We start from the raw sequence: 23,515 nt of genomic DNA on the forward strand, positions 1-23,515 counted from the left end.
AAATTAAATAGTTGAGAAGATTCTTTTTTGGTATTAGTTTTAAATGTAAATTGACTACATAACAATGTGCATAACATTTTACTGCAGCCTTCATATCCTACCACAGAATTTGCGCCTGACGAAGGCCATGATGTGCATTATAGTGGAGGAGATATTAATTTTCTATTAGAAATTAATTATGCAATTATGAATACAATTTAACATCTTCAATTGGAATTTGACATGTATCCTTTTTTCAAATATTTCAGAGCATGTTGAACATCATGCTGAAGGAGTGGACCATGTTCCAAGTGTTCAACATGTTGATGCAGTGGTAGATCAAAATGTTAATGTAGATGATGTGGCATTGTCAGGTAAGAAAAATGCATTTTATGTTGTACTCGTACTTAATTACAAACTTGTAACAGTTAGAAAAAGAAAAAGAGTATGCTAATTTATCGCATTCACTTGTTCTTGCAACAGAGCCCCCTTTAGTGTAGCAACCTCCTGCTCATCCAAAAAGAAGGAGCCATCATAATTTGACATTACACATACTAGAAGAGGAGGAGAATGAAGTAGATATGGATGCTCCTATGAGCGCTTTTCTTAAGAGAGCTCAGAAAAACAAAAAAAAAGAAATGATGTTTTAAAAATATTCTTTGATAAACTTTGTTGGATAATGAAAGAACTTTGTTTTAAGTAATTTTGTATGAATGATACTTATTAATAGTGATTTTTAGTTTATGTTAATGAATATTGTTATGTGTTAATGAAGTTTTGATTAGAATTGTGTATTAATGAATTTTATATCATATTAATGAATGTTATGTGATTGTATTGATTGAATGTTATAGTTCATAAATGGATGAATGAATGAATGAAGTATGGCATTAAATGATAATGGGTACTTTAGATTGGTGTTAGGGGGAGGGGGGTGAGGCCAGATGAGCTTCCACCTTCATGTGGTTGGCCTTGTTAAGTAGAGAATATTATAGTATTCTTGAAACCAAGTGAAGCTCAAATTTGTTGTCTTCAAACACATCCCAATTCTCTTTAACGAGACTGAAGTTTTTTTGCTTGTAATAGTCTCATTGAAGTCATCTTTTGGTTCCTTGAACATATAGTTATTGCTTAGTTTAAATCCCAATTATTAGATATTTTTCCACATTGGAGTTAGTTTGGCATAGAAACCTGCATATTTTATTATATATATTTAGTAAACTGAAAGCAATGTAGAAAGCATTCACATAGTTGATGTCTAACAAAAGAAGACAAGATGCATATACTATTTAGCATGGAAATCCTCATAGGTGAATTGTGTGTGTATGTACACACACACACACATATATGTATGTATGTATATAACTTCAAACAAATGTGTAGACTCAATTAGCAAGAGACACCAACCTCAAATCCTGCAATGCAGAAGGAACTGACCTTTGAAATGCAAAGTGTTTATAATGTAGGAAGATTTGCCTTAGATCTCCTTTGAGGTCTTCAACAAATCTGCCTTGTACTTATGAATAATCCACCAAGATTTGAAATAGTGTTTTTCAATAAATGCTCTAAACTTGGAATATACTTTCATAAAAATTCTGCCTTAGATCTGCTCATCATATTCAAAATAAGCCTTCACATGTCTGTTCACTTAGGTTTGATTTAGGTCTTCCACAAATTTGGCTTATAATTATGCTCTTGAATCTCTTAAAATCTTCTTTGTATTCAAATGATATTTAATGAATTGATTGATACAAATTTCCTCATACTTGAATCCAAATATCATTATCATTGTCAAACATAACACAGACAAAAAATCATTTTGGTTATTCACTTGTTATACAAGTTAGTCTTATCTTTTTGGTTTTCACAAGTCATGCACTTATGCATCTTTGGGATATCCACAAGCTATTAGAGATGTTTGGATGGTTCATAAATCCAAATAATATTATCATTTGATAACTAAAATGATCATTACAAACATTAAATTTGATTAAATAAGTATCAATCTTGACTAATCCAAAAAGGTGACATCACACCTCATCTCTGATACCACTAAGGCCCAACCACTACACCAAAAGATTGGCCTGATGGTAAGGGCGGCTATCTTGGGTGTTAATGGTGGTATTGCAAGGCACAACTCCCTTCCACCAAAGCATTCAAGGGCAGGGACCATCGCCCAATCACGCAGACCCCGGACATGTGGCCATCAAGGCACAGTACTCGCACTAGACAGTAGACACTACAAACTCACTAATGTGATCATATTGTTTATCACCACCTAATCTATAACAACTGGTTTTCTCGGGTGTAATTTTAACATCTATCATAAGCATAGAATACAATTTTATCTTTGACTTCATAAGAAGGCAGTTACATCATTCATGTTCATGTGAAGAAGATTACCGTTAAAGTTAGTTAAACAAAATTTCTTAACTAAACACTTGAAATATTTTTTAATGAAATTAATTCAAAAATTGAAATCACATACCTCGGAAATACTGAGATTGAAATTCATCTAAGTATGCTTCTGCAACCACTCGGGTTAGTCCACAAATATACTATAACAATTTCTCAAATCGACTGCTATCTCAAAAAAATCATTTGATGAATACCACTAAATACCATTATAACTTAAATTAGGGCATCGTATATCATCTTACCAATTAGGGCATCAATTATGATCGGTTTATTTAGGGCTTTTGGTACTGCTTTACCACTTAGGGCTTCTGCGACCACGGATTCAATTTAGGGCTTCCGCGACAATGGATTTATCTAAGGTTTCCACGACGACGGAATCAATTTAGGGCTTCTGCAACCATGGATTCAACTAGGGTTTTCGATACCACGGATTCAGTTAGGGCTTCCAATACCACAATTTCAATTAAAGTTCCAGCTATCACACAATCAATTAGGGCTTCGGATTTCTTTTCCTTCTGATTGCTTATCTGTGACAATTTCTCAAAATTAGATGATTATTTATATTCAATATTCAATAAAATGATGATAACAATGAAATACCTCAATTAAATCTTACTTTCTCATAAACAAAAATGATAATACCTGTTTTCGATAGACAATTGATTTCATGGCTTATCTCTATTTAACGCATATCTGATATCTTGAGAGAGGTGAAACATTGCCAAGGGCTTTACCACCCAACCTCGGACCATAATATATATCCCCACATGATCTCTTAACGAGAAAGGCCCTCCCTACCTGGAATTGACAGGGAGCATCTTACCATTCACTAGGCATCATGATATATAACAAGCCATACGACTTGGCAGCAGGAGATCATCATAATAGGAATATGCATGAGCTATTATTAATGATATGTATTAAAATATCATAACTAATATTACTGATTCTTATTGTTGATGAATCTTTCCTCATGCCCCCTCAATCTCATCAGGCCTCCAAGCCCATGATTTCCAGGTGCTTGTTTAATATCAATATCCATATCTTTTATACATGTTTAATACTCTCTTATGAATAAAGAAACATTTATGGTTTGAGACAATTTTCCAAGAACAGGAATTCATTTACTGACCATCTCAATTCAGTCTACAATTGTATTAATGAAAAAGAGACACATTGAACATTCTTGATTCAATAGTTGCATTAGAAAGAAAAACATGATTGGCCATTCTAAATTTGGCAACATTCTTACTGGTCTCCTACGCTTATATCTTCGACCAATTTTCAATATTTATATCCTTGATAAAAAAATTCTCAATACACACAGATACAGCGGATGAACTCATATTATATCCAACTTACAACTGAAAAAGAACAACTCGTTGCACTCACTAACCATCAACAAATCTTTAGTTCGGTGTCTCCTTGGTGCCTGAACCATTACATCTTACACTTATTCATATGATTGAGACTGTACATCCTCAGAATTTCCTTGGTATTCAGGGTTGATCTTTATTACTACTTTTTCTTGTTTGAGAACAGAGCATTTCAAGACACAAACTACAGATTAATGGCAGGGTTTGTTAAAAATATAATCCTTATTCAAAAGTATATTTGAATTAAGTGTTGGAAATTGGTAATAACCGACAATGTTTAAGATGGAAACATAAGTTTTACTACTTCCATAATTGACTTCTATCAAAAAATCATCTTTCTAATAAACAACTAAGTAATCAAGCTCTGTTGGCATTATTCTATTATTTTGAGCACAAGAAAAACATCAACACTCTAATCCGTGCACTTTGTATCAACTCGATTCAGAATGAGGATAGAAAAAGACGAAAAATGTGAGTGAAAGGAAATGAATTCGATTTTAGTACACCCTTACTTAGCTCTGATTTACGGTGTGTCCAGTCTGGTGAATTCTTCAAATGTCTACCGAATTTTCGTCGCTCAAGGATGTGCAGGATAGATTCACGTAAGCTCAGATATCTGGTGTCGTGGTAAATTAGATTGATGCTAAAGGCGTTGATTGCTTGGGGCAAAAAGGTCGACTGGATATCTCACAGCAGAACACTTCCAAGGATTGGACAAACTCAGGTTAACGAAAGTCAGAACTCTGTGATTATGGCGGAAAGCAAGAGCAGACGGGAATGTTGTTGCCCCCATTCAAAAATGACAAAGGCAATATAAAAGCTATTGATCGGCTTTTCATCTTCTGCTGTTACAAGACTCTAATGCGATTTGAATTTCCATCGATTGGAAATATGAAATGTTGGAACAAAGGTGAAAAAGTTTTATTAGTATCATTAAATGTTATATTATTATAATTCGAAAGTTTATTAAAAACTTATAAGTATTTTTTTTAAAACATCAATCTATTAATTTATTAAAAGATGCCAAAATATTTTTATATTCAAATGCACATGTATAAACTATTATTAAAAAACAATATGACAAAAGATAATTAAAAATCTTTTAAGAATTCGTTTATATTTAAACTTAATTAATTATTAACAACTCATGCAGTTCCAGAGATGAATCCTGTTAGAAATCGCTTGGTCCTCTACTTGTCTATCCAATGATGGTGATGCCCTGCCTAATTCTTTTTTGACAATGCTTCCACCCCCTTCAACAAGCTCCCTACAAAGAGTTTCTCTGTAATTAAATTATAAATTATAAATAATCATATTAGTTAACCTTTCGTCTTAATTCCATGAATTCGCGATTAACGAATAACTAGCATGTCATCTTCACTTGAAATCAAAATGACTAACTATCTTACCATTTCACCAGATCAAATTAAACTACCAACTGACTTCATGTGAACTTCAATGTCTATATTTCAAACTAGGTCAAAAATTGGGATGTAACATAATCCATTACTTATCCAAATTGCTTTTCACTATTATGTGTCAATTGGATTGATCTGCCGAAGTGGCACTAGCACTTGGACTTCATTGGTTCCCTATAATCAGTAATGGCACAAATTGCATAAATAGGCAAATCTTTGGTGAAATGACAAAAAATGCCAGCAAGATTATTCCTAAACAAGCTACCATGTGGTAGCTTCCAATGCTGTCAAGTATTATTAATAGACTGCAAAGGGTTGTCAAAGCTTCGAACAAGCCAAAAATAAACTGTCAAAAACCCACTGCAGGCCACCAACACACCACTACAAATTGCTCGTTGAACAAATCTAAATTACATAACAGCTCAGCCAGACATCTACATGCTAGGCAAGAAAGCAGAACCGATAGATACACTAAACACGGCTTTTAAATGAGGGCTGCAGTAAATCACCAAACATTGTCCACTGATCATCTGCCACTACACATGACTGATAACTCATTCTCCGTTGACCCCTACACTCAATTTTTGTGTAGCCACCCACTAAACCTCTTGTCATTAAGCATATCAAACATTTTGGGATCACAAACCCCACTATGGGGGTTGTGCAGACTCTTAACAAGAGACCCTAGAGAAGCACCACCTAAATTGCCCGTTGATGATCTGCCACTGTACCACACATCTGGCAAATTCAGTCTCCTTTATCCCTTTCACTCAATTTTTCGTGTCCACTAGCCTTCATCCCACCAAACCTAAAAAAAATTAAGAGCAAAATTCAAAGCTTAAGAAGGCAATTGTTTCAATGACTAAAACATAGATTCACTTTTTGCAAGGAACCCAAACACACGATTAGAAATAACTAATACCACTCTAAGATAGTTCCTTTACATACTCTAAATTTCTTATACAAATATTCTTCCATTGAAGAGTTCTACAACACCAATTCTGTTGGAACAATAATCCTACTATAGTCAATCAATATTTTCTCGCAGGTTACTAGTTGGAGTATGTGTCCTCCATTGAGAGTATCTCGAATCACATGGCCAAAAGTAGATGGCCCTTTTCCTGCTTCTTTTATTTCCGATGATTTTTGCATAAATATATAAACTAGTTGTGTACCCAAAGGTCACAAACCAAGAACAACTCAGACCTCTATAGCCTTACTGTGGAAACTAGGTCAGAGCACTAAGGAAGAATATGTTGCCCTTCACTTGCGGCCATGGTGTATTTCTTAACCAGGATTCCCAGCCCATGTACTATAAATTGGATTTGCAACGTGATATGGCACATGGGCATGATACTTGAATCCTCTCTGCTTTCTTGTTGGGAAGCTTTCAGTGCTACCACTTCTGTGATTATAATAAAACTAGACAATGTTTGCTAACCAAAACCGACAAACAGCTCACAAATACTGTCTGTTACATCACTTTCTAAGTGCATATTGACAGGCACGCAAACAACAAATTACTCTAAGACCATTAAACTACAAATCCTGGCCCCTCACATTATCATTTTTCAATGTCTAAAAAATGTCTTATTGTATATATTCAATATGAGTTGGGATGAAAATCTCTACGGTGGTTGTTAGTAAGTGGTAATGCTAACATCAGTTAGTGGTAATGCATGTCATCTGTGCGTGAGAAACATGTTATTATCTTTCACAAACCCCTTTATCCTGCTTAGAAAGGTTAACTGCAATATTTACAAAATTCATCTAATTGTAAGCAGCATTATCATAGAAAAGCATGAACCAGCTGAGTTTTGCATATCAATAATTCGGAGCATAATTAAGGCACGACATATCTAATTGTAAGCGGCAATATAATAGCTAGGTATGAATCCTTTTGGGTTTCGCACGTCAATCATTGGCACAAAACTAGGTTCCAGTACGAACTCTGACTTTGGATATAATTTGGTAAACACTAAAATCGGCAAACGAAAAAAGATTACCATTTCAGAGTATTAACACGCTAATATTCGATAACTCGTTGCTAGAACTCCTATAGACTCCCGTAACCGCTCCCTCATGTGACAATAGTTAGTAAATTTGCATCATCGGCTTGGATTGGACTTGCTACGCAAGCACATTCGACATTTAATTTTTCCAATAAACGTTAAGAGAGATTTTTCTTTACGAAGGGAAAAGTTCAATTGTTTTCCTGGAATATGTAAGCTTTTTATTTGGATTGGACTTGCTAGGAAAGCACATTCGACATTTAATTTTTCCAATCCGAAACGTTAAGAGAATTTTTTTGAACTGAAATTTTCCATTTTTACCTGAAATATGTAAGCTTTTTATTTAAAAGTACTAAATGAATTTCAACGACATGCTTTCCAATAAGCACCACTGGTTCTTAAGCAGCCTCGTGTTGTTCACAAAAGAGATGCGTTTTATTCACCGAGAAGAACCCCATCACTTGGTGACTTGATGTGAACATAAAAATGTAGCCCTAATTCCGACAATTATCCTTCATTTGAATGTCCGAAAAAGGTTCGATTTCATCGATTGCTTTTGCAAAAACCACCCCATTTTATCTACAATAGCATGCGAAATGAGAAAAAAAGGTGGGGGCGAAAATGGGTACCCTTTTTTCTTGCGTATCTTGTCATTGTCTTCATCCTCCTCCTCTTCTTCGTCATCCCCATCTTCTCCCCGGTCGTCCTCTTCTTGTTCAGAGGACCGCTCAGCCTCTTCTTCTTCTTCTCTTACTTCATTGTTGTTATCTTCTTCTTCCTTTACTTCATTGTTGCTATGTTCTTGTTGCTGCTGTTGGTGGAGCAAATAGAGGTCAACTTGCTCTCTAATGAAGGCTTTTTTGTCGGACAAATCAATATGCAGTTCATCTTGAAGCCTGCGACGAATGATAGCAGTTGTGGTGCTTGTCAAATCTGCTGTGTTCAGAATTTCCTTGAGCCGCTCTGCTATTTCGGAATCCGAAACCATCTTCTGCTAATCCTGATTACAAATTATATTGTCCAGTTAATTTGCATTCCAGAATTGTGGCCAAACCGGTGTGGAGAATCACTCAAGCAGATCAGACGCCAAGAATCGGAGAAGTTGCCGTTACGTTAGTGGCGGAGGCGGCTTTGCGCCTTCGGTCACATGGATAATGCACTTGGTTCTTCCTTTGGGAACAACAGCACAAGCTCCTCCTTGGGTTAAACATGAGCAAATGCTTATAATTATGGAATTTAGTTTAATATTATACAAATATTTTTAAATTGTACTATAAAACTAGAATTACCAAAAAAAAGTTGTGTAACGTCCCGCCAAGGGATCCAAAAAAATTAACCTAAAGTTTTACTAAGTTTTGCTAAACATTTTTTTTTTTTTAAAAGTAAGAATGTATATCATACACATCAAACACATAGTAGCGGAAGCAATAACATGTAATCATCAACAAACATACATCACAAGTTACATTCCTTAAGGATCCCAAGACGTTGAGTCACATTTAAATTTAATTAATTCTAAGTCTAACAACTACCACATACATATGAAAGAATAATCAGAAAGTCCAATGTCCATAATATACATTTGTTCCGAATGCCTCTTGGCAATTTAATTCGGAATGCTCAATCATCCACTGTACATGTTACAGGGTATGAAAGGCTTAAAATAATATACATATGTAAAGATAAAGATACATCATCCTCAATCCATGATACAAAGTACAGTAAAATAAATGAAACTAATAACATACCTGATACATCCATACATCCATAATGATAAAACATCTATCACAAAATCTAACCATCCATCATAATAATCCAAGAACATAGTGAAGGTAAATGTCAATCACGAAAACTCCAGCCATGGTGACCACGAAACGGATCTCAATGGTAAGAGTAAAAGCACTACCACCCGACCACGTGGAACCTAAATGGTCTACTCCCACTGCGCTGAGGAGATAGTCTCAAGTCCCAAATAGGATAACAAAACCTATAATCATAAATACTCTCTAAGTCCAGGAAGTCCTATAAGTATGCTAACTCAAGGGTTCCTAAAAAGATTGACATCTAAATCCCAGAGGTACCACAAGACACGTAGGAAACCTAATATGCAAGTGGGAAAGTGTCATCGCAAAAGTCACGTAGAAGTTACCCGAGCAATCCCTTAAGAATCTCGGGTCCCTACTGATCCCTGCGGCCATTAGTATCCTCTCGTACTGACGAGGATTACTATGGAATGCAAGGTCGTAACCAAGCATTCTCTCTAACCCATCCTAGTCTGTACTAGCACTCAAGGCATGGGAGAGAACATACAATTATCTTATTAGGTTCATTTTCCCTTATTTAGTGTAAATGTTTTCACTTATTAAAACAACTTACAATGGGTTACTCCAGGAAGCCTCTTAGGGCCCCGATCCCCATTGCAAGCCACTTCCCGACTCTACACATAGATAACCTACCCTAGGCTCATGAAATCATAAATCAAAGAATCATAATAAAACCATCTCAGTCCTATACAAGCAACTGAAAAGACATCATAAAAGATAAGCCACAAAATTACATTAGTTCTTCATGAGCAACAGCTAAGCATCCAATAATAATCATATGATCATGACAGTTCTCTATCAACAACTGAATGCATCAATGATAAATCACAAAAATCCAATGGTTCTCCAATGAGCAACCAGAAAATATCCCAATAGTAAATTACAATACTGATCGAAGACTCCAAAATGGTCAAGTCAAAACATGACATCATCAAGAACATAACAAACACTTCAGTCCTCTCAAGCGACCGAAAAGCAAACCAAGTATAATTGATCGAGACTCAAAAATGGTTATCAAATATAACTGATCGAGACTCGAAAATGGTTAAGTCAAGTATCTCAAATACATACACCTCAGCTTCACACAAGGAAATTGGAAAGCAATAACAACCAGTAAATACATCCATCATAGAGCATACTATCACATTACCTTGGTTGGTTTGAAAAGATCGAGAACAAATCATCATAACATCACATTCACAACCCCGAGCCTCTGGGGACAACCTAAACTGGTCAACGCTAAACCAACCCCATAACACTCAAACAGAAACAATATATAGAAAACATCATAGTCTCACAATTGGTTTTGATTTGAAATATACAGTTGAGTTAAACAATAAGGTTTCAGTTTTTCAGTGTTTATTTTCAAATAAAAAGTTTTATAGTTCAATTTAATTGATAATATACTATTGAGGTTTCCATTTTCAGTTGAATGTATGTTTTAAATAGATAGAACCCATAGTTCACCTTTACAAAGTAAACCGTTCCTAACTCCAAATGAAACACCTAATTACCTTTAATTGATCTTAAGTCAAAGTCCTAAAACAATCTAAGGTAATAATTAAATTATTAATAATCCTTGTTGATTATAATAATTTGAGCTTCCATTAAAATCGATGTTATAATATTAAACTTGCTTACACAAATATTCGATTTAATTAATCTTAATTAAGTCAAACTATAACTAAGATTAATTAATGATACATAAAGAATCATATTATATTTATTAAAAATTTATTTATTTATAAAATTATTAATAAATAATAATAAAATTTCAATATAATTTAAAATTTAATAATTTTAAATTATCTAATAACAATATTAAATAAAGTAATTCTATTTAAAACGTTTTTTTTTTTAAAATGATTTATAAAAATTTAAATCGTAATATATTTTTTTAAATAAAACAATGGCATTTTTAAAGGCCCGCCGGCCTGCCGTCCACCTGCGGCCACAGGTGTTACTGCTGCTGCAGGCAGCAGTACCACCTGCTGCGGCAGCGTGGGAAAGAGTGTGGGGCGTGGGAAGTGGTGGCCCCGCCCCACCCCAAATATATTACTTTTTATTTTATTTTATTTTATTTTAATTTTTTTTTTTTAAAATTTAAAACAAATCTCCATTTTCGATTTTAATAAAAGTATTAAATAATTAATCTTATTTTAAATAAGATTTATTTAATTTTATTAAAACTATATATATATATATATATATATAAAATAAATAATGTTTATTTTAAATTTAGTTTGATTTAATTTTCATTAAGACAATATCCTCCAAGGAAAATATATATATATATATATATATATATATATATATATATTTTTTAAACTTAGAACTTTCAGTTTTACATTAAAAATTCTTACCTAAATAAATCTTAATTTCTAAATCAAGAAAACAAGGGTTCTAATAATTCATCCAGTCTCCATGGATACAGAAATTATTGACGAACAATTAATAAATTCACAATATTGAAAGCTTAAAACTTTCATCACAGAGAATTCGGATTTACAAATCCCAGACACGAAGAAGACAGGAAAGGATAAATTGCGTATTTAATCGATAATCAACAACACAAAACCCTACCTGATCCTGATGCTATTATGAAATCCCCAGGAACTGCAAGAGAATTCGCTCCTCTCAATAACCTTCTTCCCAAAATCTTTCTTTTGTATTTGCCTTCTGAAAATCGCTTCCAAAAGATGTCTCCCCCAAAATTTCCCGTCCAACTTCGTATATACCAAAAATGAACCCCCAAAGTTGTGATAAGCAATTTCTCCTCAATTCGGGGCACTAATTGTGCATTTACCCGAGAAGACTCTTTGCACAACTCAGTTAACTCCAAATTAACTTTTATTATCTTTTCTTATTCTTTTGCATTCAACTCCCATGCACATTAAGTTGAATTATTAAATAATTTTATTTAATATTCCACTTGACTTCTATTTTTAATCTTTATTACTTTTAATCTCATGCGCACTTTATGAAATTAAAGTAACATTATTATTTTCACTTATTTTATCTTTTAATAAATTTCTTTTATTTAATCTTATGCATAAGTCATGCGAACTAGAATCTTTTATTAAATAATTATATTTTCACTTTTTAAATTATTTTAGAAACTAACTTGGTAAAAATATTTATTAACTCAAATAATAATAATATTTAGCATTTATTTAAAAATGAACTCTAAATATATTATTATTAAATTAACTAAATATTATCACGTTCTAAATTTAGACTTAAAGCTTTTATCTCCAAATTTAATTCCTTTCATTTAATTAATTTCTCAATTTAAATTAAAAAAATAATTAAATATTAAAATGTCATAATAATCTTCTATTAAATTAAATCATTAATTAATCGTTTTAATTAATTTCTTTTATATTTAAACTCATGCTTAGATCATGCGATCTAGAAACCTTTAATAATTTAATATCTTTTCCACTTTTAATTTATTTAAGAAACTTTAATTGATAAAATATTTATTAATTCAATTAATAATAATATTTAGCATTTATTTAAAAATGAACTCTAAATATATATTATTATTAAATTAAATAAATATTATCACATTCTAAAATTATACTTAAAACTTTTATTTCCAAATTTAATACTTTTTATTTAATTAATTTCTCAATTAATTAAATATAATTAAATATTAAAATATCATAATAATTTTCTATTAAATTAAATCATTAATTAATCCTTTTAATTAAACTTAATTAATAGAAAATACATCAAGGACTCATAAAGCAACATATGAAAACCCATCATAGAAGAACACATACTAAATCAAATAAAAAGGGTTATAATCAAGAAATAACATCATTTGATGTATTCGGAGGGTACTTAACTCAGATACTTGTCCTAATTATCAATTAGGACAATTGGCTAAAGGGTTTAGGAATTGGACTTAAGAGTTTATCTCCCCTCTCTTACCATTGAGATAATGCGATAGGGTATGCTCATCCTGGCAATTCAGGGAAGTCGATACCCGGTACCTGCAACCTGCATAAAATCCACGCATGTACAGACACAATATTCTAAGCTAAACAGACAATGGCAGGAAGTGGTGCATCGTGTAGATCCTGACTAGCAGGTGACTACGACTCCCTTCCTTAACCACATCAGAAACACCATACATAAAGAAAAAAAACACGCACACCATACACATGCAGTATGGGGTAAGTATCCATAAGAAAGCACATGTGATAATAAACCATATAACTAATCATCATTGATAATTGAAAACATTGAATAATCATCATACATGCATGAAATATAGAGTACCAAGTCATCTCATCATATAATAAATTGAGTGTAAAACAACATCTGATAATCTGAAAGTAATGCTACTAAACATCAAGTATAAAACTGGCCTAAAAGAGTTTGGCAATTAAAATAAAATGTGAACTAGGGGTAGGCACTACAAGTTGCTAGTGTGAAGTGATTTTCTTCCCATTTCATTGTTATGGTTTGACTTTATTATTGCTTAAATTAATCAATCAAATATTTGATTTCTTCTTCTTTATCTCAATAGGCAAGGACTCTTGCTCCCGCAGAGCTCTTGTTTTTAATAGTTTCTATGTAAACACTATGTTACATCATAAAGGTGCAAAAAGGTAAAGTTCATAATATTTGAAAAATGTTTATCAATGATTTGATTGAGCAAGTCATTAGAAAAAATATATATTCAAATTCCAAAGCATAAGACTACACATTCTGCATGTGCTATTGCAAGAGTTGGTGCATTGATAGTTTGAATTGTTACAGAGGAAAAAAGAATGCTAAGACAAGAGAATTGTCTCTGGCAATGCGGACATTTACATACCATTTCAAAAAGACCACCATATTACGAGGCAATTATGCAATTGCATAAGCCTCTGCATACAACTTTTGGGAAACAATATATAGGCTATCAAAAAAATTGTATTGCTAAGGAAACTGTAGTCAGCGTACACATGGTCATATTGAGAAATGACAATGTTGGTGGGTTGGCTTTAATTCTATCATTTTTTGGCCCTTTCAATTTAGATCATCTCTGGTCGCATTTACTTTTATGGGCATATATACTAGGAGTACATTATTAGAGTTCTTATTTTAATCTTGCATTCACTAAAGTCCAAGAGGGCACACTTCTTTGAGCCATATGGATAAATTGTCCACATGCCTTGTGTGTTTTTTCACATTATGCCATATTAAACTTGCTTACACAAATATTCGATTTAATTAATCTTAATTAAGTCAAACTATAACTAAGATTAATTAATGATACATAAAGAATCATATTATATTTATTAATAATTTATTTATTTATAAAATTATTAATAAATAATAATAAAATTTTAATATAATTTAAAATTTAATAATTTTAAATTATCTAATAACAATATTAAATAAAGTAATTCTATTTAAAACATTTTTTTTTTAAGAATGATTTATAAAAATTTAAATCGTAATATATTTTTTTAAATAAAACAATGGCGTTTTTAAAGGCCCGCCGGCCTGCCGTCCACCTGCGGCCGCAGGTGTTACTGCTACCGCAGGCAGCAGTACCACTTGCTGCGGCAGCGTGGGAAAGAGTGTGGGGCGTGGGAAGTGGTGGCCCCGCCCCACCCCAAATATATTACTTTTTATTTTATTTTATTTTTTTTTAATTTTTTTAAAAAAAAATTTAAAACAAATCTCCATTTTCGATTTTAATAAAAGTATTAAATAATTAATCTTATTTTAAATAAGATTTATTTAATTTTATTAAAACAATATATATATATATATATATATATATATATATATATATATATATATATAAAATAAATAATGTTTATTTTAAATTTAGTTTGATTTAATTTTCATTAAGACAATATCCTCCAAGGAAAATATATATAATATATATATATATATATATATATATTTAAAACTTAGAACTTTCAGTTTTACATTCAAAATCCTTACCTAAATAAATCTTAATTTCTAAATCAAGAAAACAAGGGTTCTAATAATTCATTCAGTCTCCATGGATACAGAAATTATTGATGAACAATTAATAAATTCACAATATTGAAAGCTTAAAACTTTCATCACAGAGAATTCGGATTTACAAATCCCAGACACGAAGAAGACAGGAAAGGATAAATTGTGTATTTAATCGATAATCAACAACACAAGACCCTACCTGATCCTGATGCTATTATGAAATCCCCAAGAACTGCAAGAGAATTTGCTCCTCTCAATAACCTTCTTCCCAAAATCTTTCTTTTGCATTTGCCTTCTGAAAATCGCTTCCAAAAGATGTCTCCCCCAAAATTTCCCGTCCAACTTCGTATATACCAAAAATGAACCCCCAAAGTTGTGATAAGCAATTTCTCCTCAATTCGGGGCACTAATTGTGCGTTTACCCAAGAAGACTCTTTGCACAACTTAGTTAACTCCAAATTAACCTTTATTATCTTTTCTTATTCTTTTGCATTCAACTTCCATGCACATTAAGTTGAATTATTAAATAACTTTATTTAATATTCCACTTGACTTCTATTTTTAATCTTTATTACTTTTAATCTCATGCGCACTTTATGAAATTAAAGTAACATTATTATTTTCACTTATTTTATCTTTTAATAAATTTCTTTTATTTAATCTTATGCATAAGTCATGCGAACTAGAATCTTTTATTAAATAATTATATTTTCACTTTTTAAATTATTTTAGAAACTAAATTGGTAAAAATATTTATTAACTCAAATAATAATAATATTTAGCATTTATTTAAAAATGAACTCTAAATATATTATTATTAAATTAACTAAATATTATCACGTTCTAAATTTAGACTTAAAGCTTTTATCTCCAAATTTAATTCCTTTCATTTAATTAATTTCTCAATTTAAATTAAAAAAATAATTAAATATTAAAATGTCATAATAATCTTCTATTAAATTAAATCATTAATTAATCATTTTAATTAATTTCTTTTATATTTAAACTCATGCTTAGATCATGCGATCTAGAAACCTTTAATAATTTAATATCTTTTCCACTTTTAATTTATTTAAGAAACTTTAATTGATAAAATATTTATTAATTCAATTAATAATAATATTTAGCATTTATTTAAAAATGAACTCTAAATATATATTATTATTAAATTAAATAAATATTATCACTTTCTAAAATTATACTTAAACTTTTATTTCCAAATTTAATACTTTTTATTTAATTAATTTCTCAATTAATTAAATATAATTAAATATTAAAATATCATAATAATTTTCTATTAAATTAAATCATTAATTAATCCTTTTAATTAAACTTAATTAATAGAAAATACATCAAGGACTCATAAAGCAACATATGAAAACCCATCATAGAAGAACACATACTAAATCAAACAAAAAGGGTTATAATCACGAAATAACATCATTTGACGTATTCGGAGGGTACTTAACTCAGATACTTGTCCTAATTATCAATTAGGACAATTGGCTAAAGGGTTTAGGAATTGAACTTAAGAGTTTATCTACCCTCTCTTACCATTGAGATAATGCGATAGGGTACGCTCATCCTGGCAATTCAGGGAAGTCGATACCCGGTACCTGCAACCTACATAAAATCCACGCATGTACAGACACAATATTCTAAGCTAAACAGACAATGGCAGGAAGTGGTGCATCGTGTAGATCCTGACTAGCAGGTGACTACGACTCCCTTCCTTAACCACATCAGAAACACCATACATAAAGAAAACAAACACGCACACCATACACATGCAGTATGGGGTAAGTATCCATAAGAAAGCACATGTGATAATAAACCATATAACTAATCATCATTGATAATTGAAAACATTGAATAATCATCATACATGCATGAAATATAGAGTACCAAGTCACCTCATCATATAATAAATTGAGTGTAAAACAACATCTGATAATCTGAAAGTAATGCTACTAAACATCAAGTATAAAACTGGCCTAAAAGAGTTTGGCAATTAAAATAAAATGTGAACTAGGGGTAGGCACTACATCCACCCCCCCTAGACTTAAGCTTACGCTTGGAAGTGTACATGAATGATAAAACTAAGGGTCTCACTGTGTGGGTCCCATTGGACCCTTTCCCCTCGTAGGAGGATAAGATGCCACTGAGTACACTCTCTGGGTTCTGTCCATGCCACCAACTGTAGGTTCTGAAGCTGCGGGTCTTTGGCCTGAGAACTGTGGTTTCCCTTGAGGGCAACGAGACGACTTGTGTCCACGTTGTCCACATGAGAAACACTCTCCATTGAAGCTCCTCTGAGGTCTAGGTGCACTAGACTGGTGGGAACTACCCCCACTAGGATAAGACTGAACACTCTGAGATGGTTGGTCATATTGGATGTGCTTGTTGCGCTGAGCGTTGTGATAGTTCCTAGTATTGGAACCACCGCCACCACTCTGTGTTGGAGGATAAGTACCCTCCTACCGCTGATTACCCCCAGTCGGAGGTTTCCTATTGCCACCTGTTCCCTGACCACCCTTCGATCCTGATGCTGAAGGTGCTCCTACAAAACCCCCATGTCCTAAGTTCACACTCTGCTCTACAAGGACGGCTCGATGTACCGCATCCTTGAGGGTTTTAGGTTCAAACACCTTAACACCCCCAATTAAACGGTTGTTCAAGCCTCTAATGAAATGTTGTGCCAATTGTGCTGGGTTGTCACTGAATCCTAAAAAGGGCATGAGCTCAAAGAACTTGCGCTCATACTCTATAACAGTCATAGTGTACTGTCTCAGGTTATGAAACTCATCTGCTCTATGCTGCTTCCATTCCTCTGGTAGGAATCACTCACGAAAGCTCTCTAAGAATAACTCCCATGTGACACTGTTCATGGTTAAGCCCAGCTTCTTTTCCTCAATAGTCCACCAGGTGGCCCCAAATAACTCTAGGTTGGTGATAGCAAACCTCGCTTTGACATTACTGTCAAAGTCCTGCATAGCAAAAATTCTGTCAAGGGCAATAAGCCACTGCTCAGCTACATATCCAGAACCCTGCCCATTAAAGGGCTTGACTTTGGACCTCTGAAGGTCCTTCATCTGTGAAGATACAATGGATCTATGTCGATCCCTCAAAGGGCTCCTAGACCTAGGTCTATGCTCATGTCCTGCCCGATGTGCTCTATCCTGATCATGAACAGGAGGTAGGCGATCAATGATGGTTCACATCATTTGCCTCAGGTCAACCTCCTCCGAGTCAGTATGTTCCTCCCTATGGTTCTATTCCTGATGCTCACTGACATGCTCTTCCCTATTCTCTTCCTGAATGGGGTTCTCGTGGATAGACTCATGAGCACTAATACCTCTACCTTGTTCACGACCTCTGCAACGGCCAAGGCTACGGCCTCTAACGAAAGATCTCATCCCAGATACCATCCTACAATAATATCCAAGACACAAGATGCTAAAATAACCATAAAATATACTACTGAAACACATAGATAAAAGACACATGTTTTTGCAACAAGATATTTTCAATTTTCAGTTTACCTATAATTTTAGTTTAAGTATGATTTCAGTTTTGAAGCCTAAGTGTTGAAGTATGAAAAATAGGTAACTAATAATTTACATAATGTTTCAGTTCAACTAGTTTCAAGTTTCACTTTGAAAGAGATACACATGATAGTTTAAAGTTTTTTTCATTTTTGTTCAACTAGTTAACACTAGTGGCGTTCCATTATACCCAGAGCTCCCAATGTAGAAACTCGGGCTCTGATACCAGATGTAACACCCCGCCAAGGGATCCAAAAAAATTAACTTAAAGTTTTACTAAGTTTTGCTAAACATTTTTTTTTTTTAAAAGTAAGAATGTATATCATACACATCAAACACATATTAGCGGAAGCAATAACATGTAATCATCAACAAACATACATCACAAGTTAGATTCCTTAAGGATCCCAAGACATTGAGTCACATTTAAATTTAACTAATTCTAAGTCTAACAACTACCACATACATATGAAAGAATAATCAGAAAGTCCAATGTCCATAATATACATTTGTTCCGAATGCCTCTTGGCAATTTAATTCGGAATGCTCAATCATCCACTATACATGTTACAGGGTATGAAAGGCTTAAAAGAATATACATATGTAAAGATAAAGATACATCATCCTCAAATCCATGATACAAAGTACAGTAAAATAAATGAAACTAATAACATACCTTATACATCCATACATCCATAATGATAAAACATCTATCACAAAATCTAACCATCCATCATAATAATCCAAGAACATAGTGAAGGTAAATGTCAATCACGAAAACTCCAGCCACGATGACCACGGAACGGATCTCAATGGTAAGAGTAAAAGCACTACCACCCGACCACGTGGAACCTAAATGGTCCACTCCCACCGCGCTGAGGAGATAGTCTCAAGTCCCAAATAGGATAACAAAACCTATAATCATAAATACTCTCTAAGTCCAGGAAGTCCTATAAGTATGCTAACTCAAGGGTTCCTAAAAAGATTGACATCTAAATTCCAGAGGTACCACAAGACACGTAGGAAACCTAATATGCAAGCGGGAAAGTGTCATCGCAAAAGTCACGTAGAAGTTACCCGAGCAATCCCTTAGGAATCCCGGGTCCGTACTGATCCCTGCGGCCATTAGTATCCTCTCGTACTGACGAGGCATACTATGGAATGCAAGGTCGTAACCAAGCGTTTTCTCTACCCCATCCTAGTCTGTACTAGCACTCAAGGCATGGGAGAGAACATACAATTATCTTATTAGGTTCATTTTCCCTTATTTAGTGTAAATTTTTTCATTTATTAAAACAACTTACAATGGGTCACTCCAGGCAGCCTCTTAGGGCCCCGATCCCCATTGCAAGCCACTTCCTGACTCTACACATAGATAACCTACCCTAGGCTCATGAAATCATAAATCAAAGAATCATAATAAAACCACCTCAGTCCTATACAAGCAACTGAAAAGACATCATAAAAGATAAGCCACAAAATTACATCAGTTCTTCATGAGCAACAGCTAAGCATCCAATAATAATCATATGATCACGACAGTTCTCTATCAGCAACTGAAGGCATCAATGATAAATCACAAAAATCCAATGGTTCTCCAATGAGCAACCAGAAAATATCCCAATAGTAAATTACAATACTGATCGAAGAATCCAAAATGGTCAAGTCAAAACATGACATCATCAAGAACATAACAAACACTTTAGTCCTCTCAAGTGACCGAAAAGCAAACCAAGTATAACTGATCGAGACTCAAAAATGGTTATCAAATATAACTGATCGAGACTCGAAAATGGTTAAGTCAAGTATCTCAAATACATACACCTCAGCTTCACACAAGGAAATTGGAAAGCAATAACAACCAGTAAATACATCCATCATAGAGCATACTATCACATTACCTTGGTTGGTTTGAAAAGATCGAGAACAAATCATCATAACATCACATTCACAACCCTGAGCCTCTCGGGACAACCTAAACTGGTCAACGCTAAACCAACCCCATAACACTCAAACATAAACAATATATAGAAAACATCATAGTCTCACAATTGGTTTTGATTTGAAATATACAGTTGAGTTAAACAATAAGGTTTCAGTTTTTCAGTGTTTATTTTCAAATAAAAAGTTTTATAGTTCAATTTAATTGATAATATACTATTGAGGTTTCCATTTCCAGTTGAACGTATGTTTCAAACAGATAGAACCCATAGTTCACCTTTACAAAGTAACCCGTTCCTAACTCCAAATGAAACACCTAATTACCCTTAATTGATCTTAAGTCAAAGTCCTAAAACAATCTAAGGTAATAATTAAATTATTAATAATCCTTGTTGATTATAATAATCTGAGCTTCCATTAAAATCGATGTTATAATATTAAACTTGCTTACACAAATATTCGATTTAATTAATCTTAATTAAGTCAAACTATAACTAAGATTAATTAATGATACATAAAGAATCATATTATATTTATTAATAATTTATTTATTTATAAAATTATTAATAAATAATAATAAAATTTCAATATAATTTAAAATTTAATAATTTTAAATTATCTAATAACAATATTAAATAAAGTAATTCTATTTAAAACATTTTTTTTTTAAGAATGATTTATAAAAATTTAAATCGTAATATATTTTTTTAAATAAAACAATGGCGTTTTTAAAGGCCCGCCGGCCTGCCGTCCACCTGTGGCCGCAGGCGTTACTGCTGCCGCAGGCAGCAGTACCACTTGCTGCGGCAGCGTGGGAAAGAGTGTGGGGCGTGGGAAGTGGTGGCCCCGCCCCACCCCAAATATATTACTTTTTATTTTATTTTATTTTTTTTAAATTTTTTTTTTAAAAAATTTAAAACAAATCTCCATTTTCGATTTTAATAAAAGTATTAAATAATTAATCTTATTTTAAATAAGATTTATTTAATTTTATTAAAACAATATATATATATATATATATATATATATAATAAATAATGTTTATTTTAAATTTAGTTTGATTTAATTTTCATTAAGACAATATCCTCCAAGGAAAATATATATAATATATATATATATATATATATATATATATATATATATATATATATATATATATATATATATATATATATATATATATATATATTTAAAACTTAGAACTTTCAGTTTTACATTCAAAATCCTTACCTAAATAAATCTTAATTTCTAAATCAAGAAAACAAGGGTTCTAATAATTCATCCAGTCTCCATGGATACAGAAATTATTGACGAACAATTAATAAATTCACAATATTGAAAGCTTAAAACTTTCATCACAGAGAATTCGGATTTACAAATCCCAGACACGAAGAAGACAGGAAAGGATAAATTGCGTATTTAATCGATAATCAACAACACAAGACCCTACCTGATCCTGATGCTATTATGAAATCCCCAAGAACTGCAAGAGAATTCGCTCCTCTCAATAACCTTCTTCCCAAAATCTTTCTTTTGCATTTGCCTTCTGAAAATCGCTTCCAAAAGATGTCTCCCCCAAAATTTCCCGTCCAACTTCGTATATACCAAAAATGAACCCCCAAAGTTGTGATAAGCAATTTCTCCTCAATTCGGGGCACTAATTGTGCGTTTACCCAAGAAGACTCTTTGCACAACTTAGTTAACTCCAAATTAACCTGTATTATCTTTTCTTATTCTTTTGCATTCAACTTCCATGCACATTAAGTTGAATTATTAAATAACTTTATTTAATATTCCACTTGACTTCTATTTTTAATCTTTATTACTTTTAATCTCATGCGCACTTTATGAAATTAAAGTAACATTATTATTTTCACTTATTTTATCTTTTAATAAATTTCTTTTATTTAATCTTATGCATAAGTCATGCGAACTAGAATCTTTTATTAAATAATTATATTTTCACTTTTTAAATTATTTTAGAAACTAAATTGGTAAAAATATTTATTAACTCAAATAATAATAATATTTAGCATTTATTTAAAAATGAACTCTAAATATATTATTATTAAATTAACTAAATATTATCACGTTCTAAATTTAGACTTAAAGCTTTTATCTCCAAATTTAATTCCTTTCATTTAATTAATTTCTCAATTTAAATTAAAAAAATAATTAAATATTAAAATGTCATAATAATCTTCTATTAAATTAAATCATTAATTAATCGTTTTAATTAATTTCTTTTATATTTAAACTCATGCTTAGATCATGCGATCTAGAAACCTTTAATAATTTAATATCTTTTCCACTTTTAATTTATTTAAGAAACTTTAATTGATAAAATATTTATTAATTCAATTAATAATAATATTTAGCATTTATTTAAAAATGAACTCTAAATATATATTATTATTAAATTAAATAAATATTATCACTTTCTAAAATTATACTTAAACTTTTATTTCCAAATTTAATACTTTTTATTTAATTAATTTCTCAATTAATTAAATATAATTAAATATTAAAATATCATAATAATTTTCTATTAAATTAAATCATTAATTAATCCTTTTAATTAAACTTAATTAATAGAAAATACATCAAGGACTCATAAAGCAACATATGAAAACCCATCATAGAAGAACACATACTAAATCAAACAAAAAGGGTTATAATCACGAAATAACATCATTTGACGTATTCGGAGGGTACTTAACTCAGATACTTGTCCTAATTATCAATTAGGACAATTGGCTAAAGGGTTTAGGAATTGAACTTAAGAGTTTATCTACCCTCTCTTACCATTGAGATAATGCGATAGGGTACGCTCATCCTGGCAATTCAGGGAAGTCGAAACTCGGTACCTGCAACCTGCATAAAATCCACGCATGTACAGACACAATATTCTAAGCTAAACAGACAATGGCAGGAAGTGGTGCATCGTGTAGATCCTGACTAGCAGGTGACTACGACTCCCTTCCTTAACCACATCAGAAACACCATACATAAAGAAAACAAACACGC

This window comes from Cupressus sempervirens, chromosome 6 (assembly GCF_028749045.1).
Source record: "Cupressus sempervirens isolate cs-2001-9-10 chromosome 6, ASM2874904v1, whole genome shotgun sequence".
Lineage (NCBI taxonomy): Eukaryota > Viridiplantae > Streptophyta > Pinopsida > Cupressales > Cupressaceae > Cupressus > Cupressus sempervirens.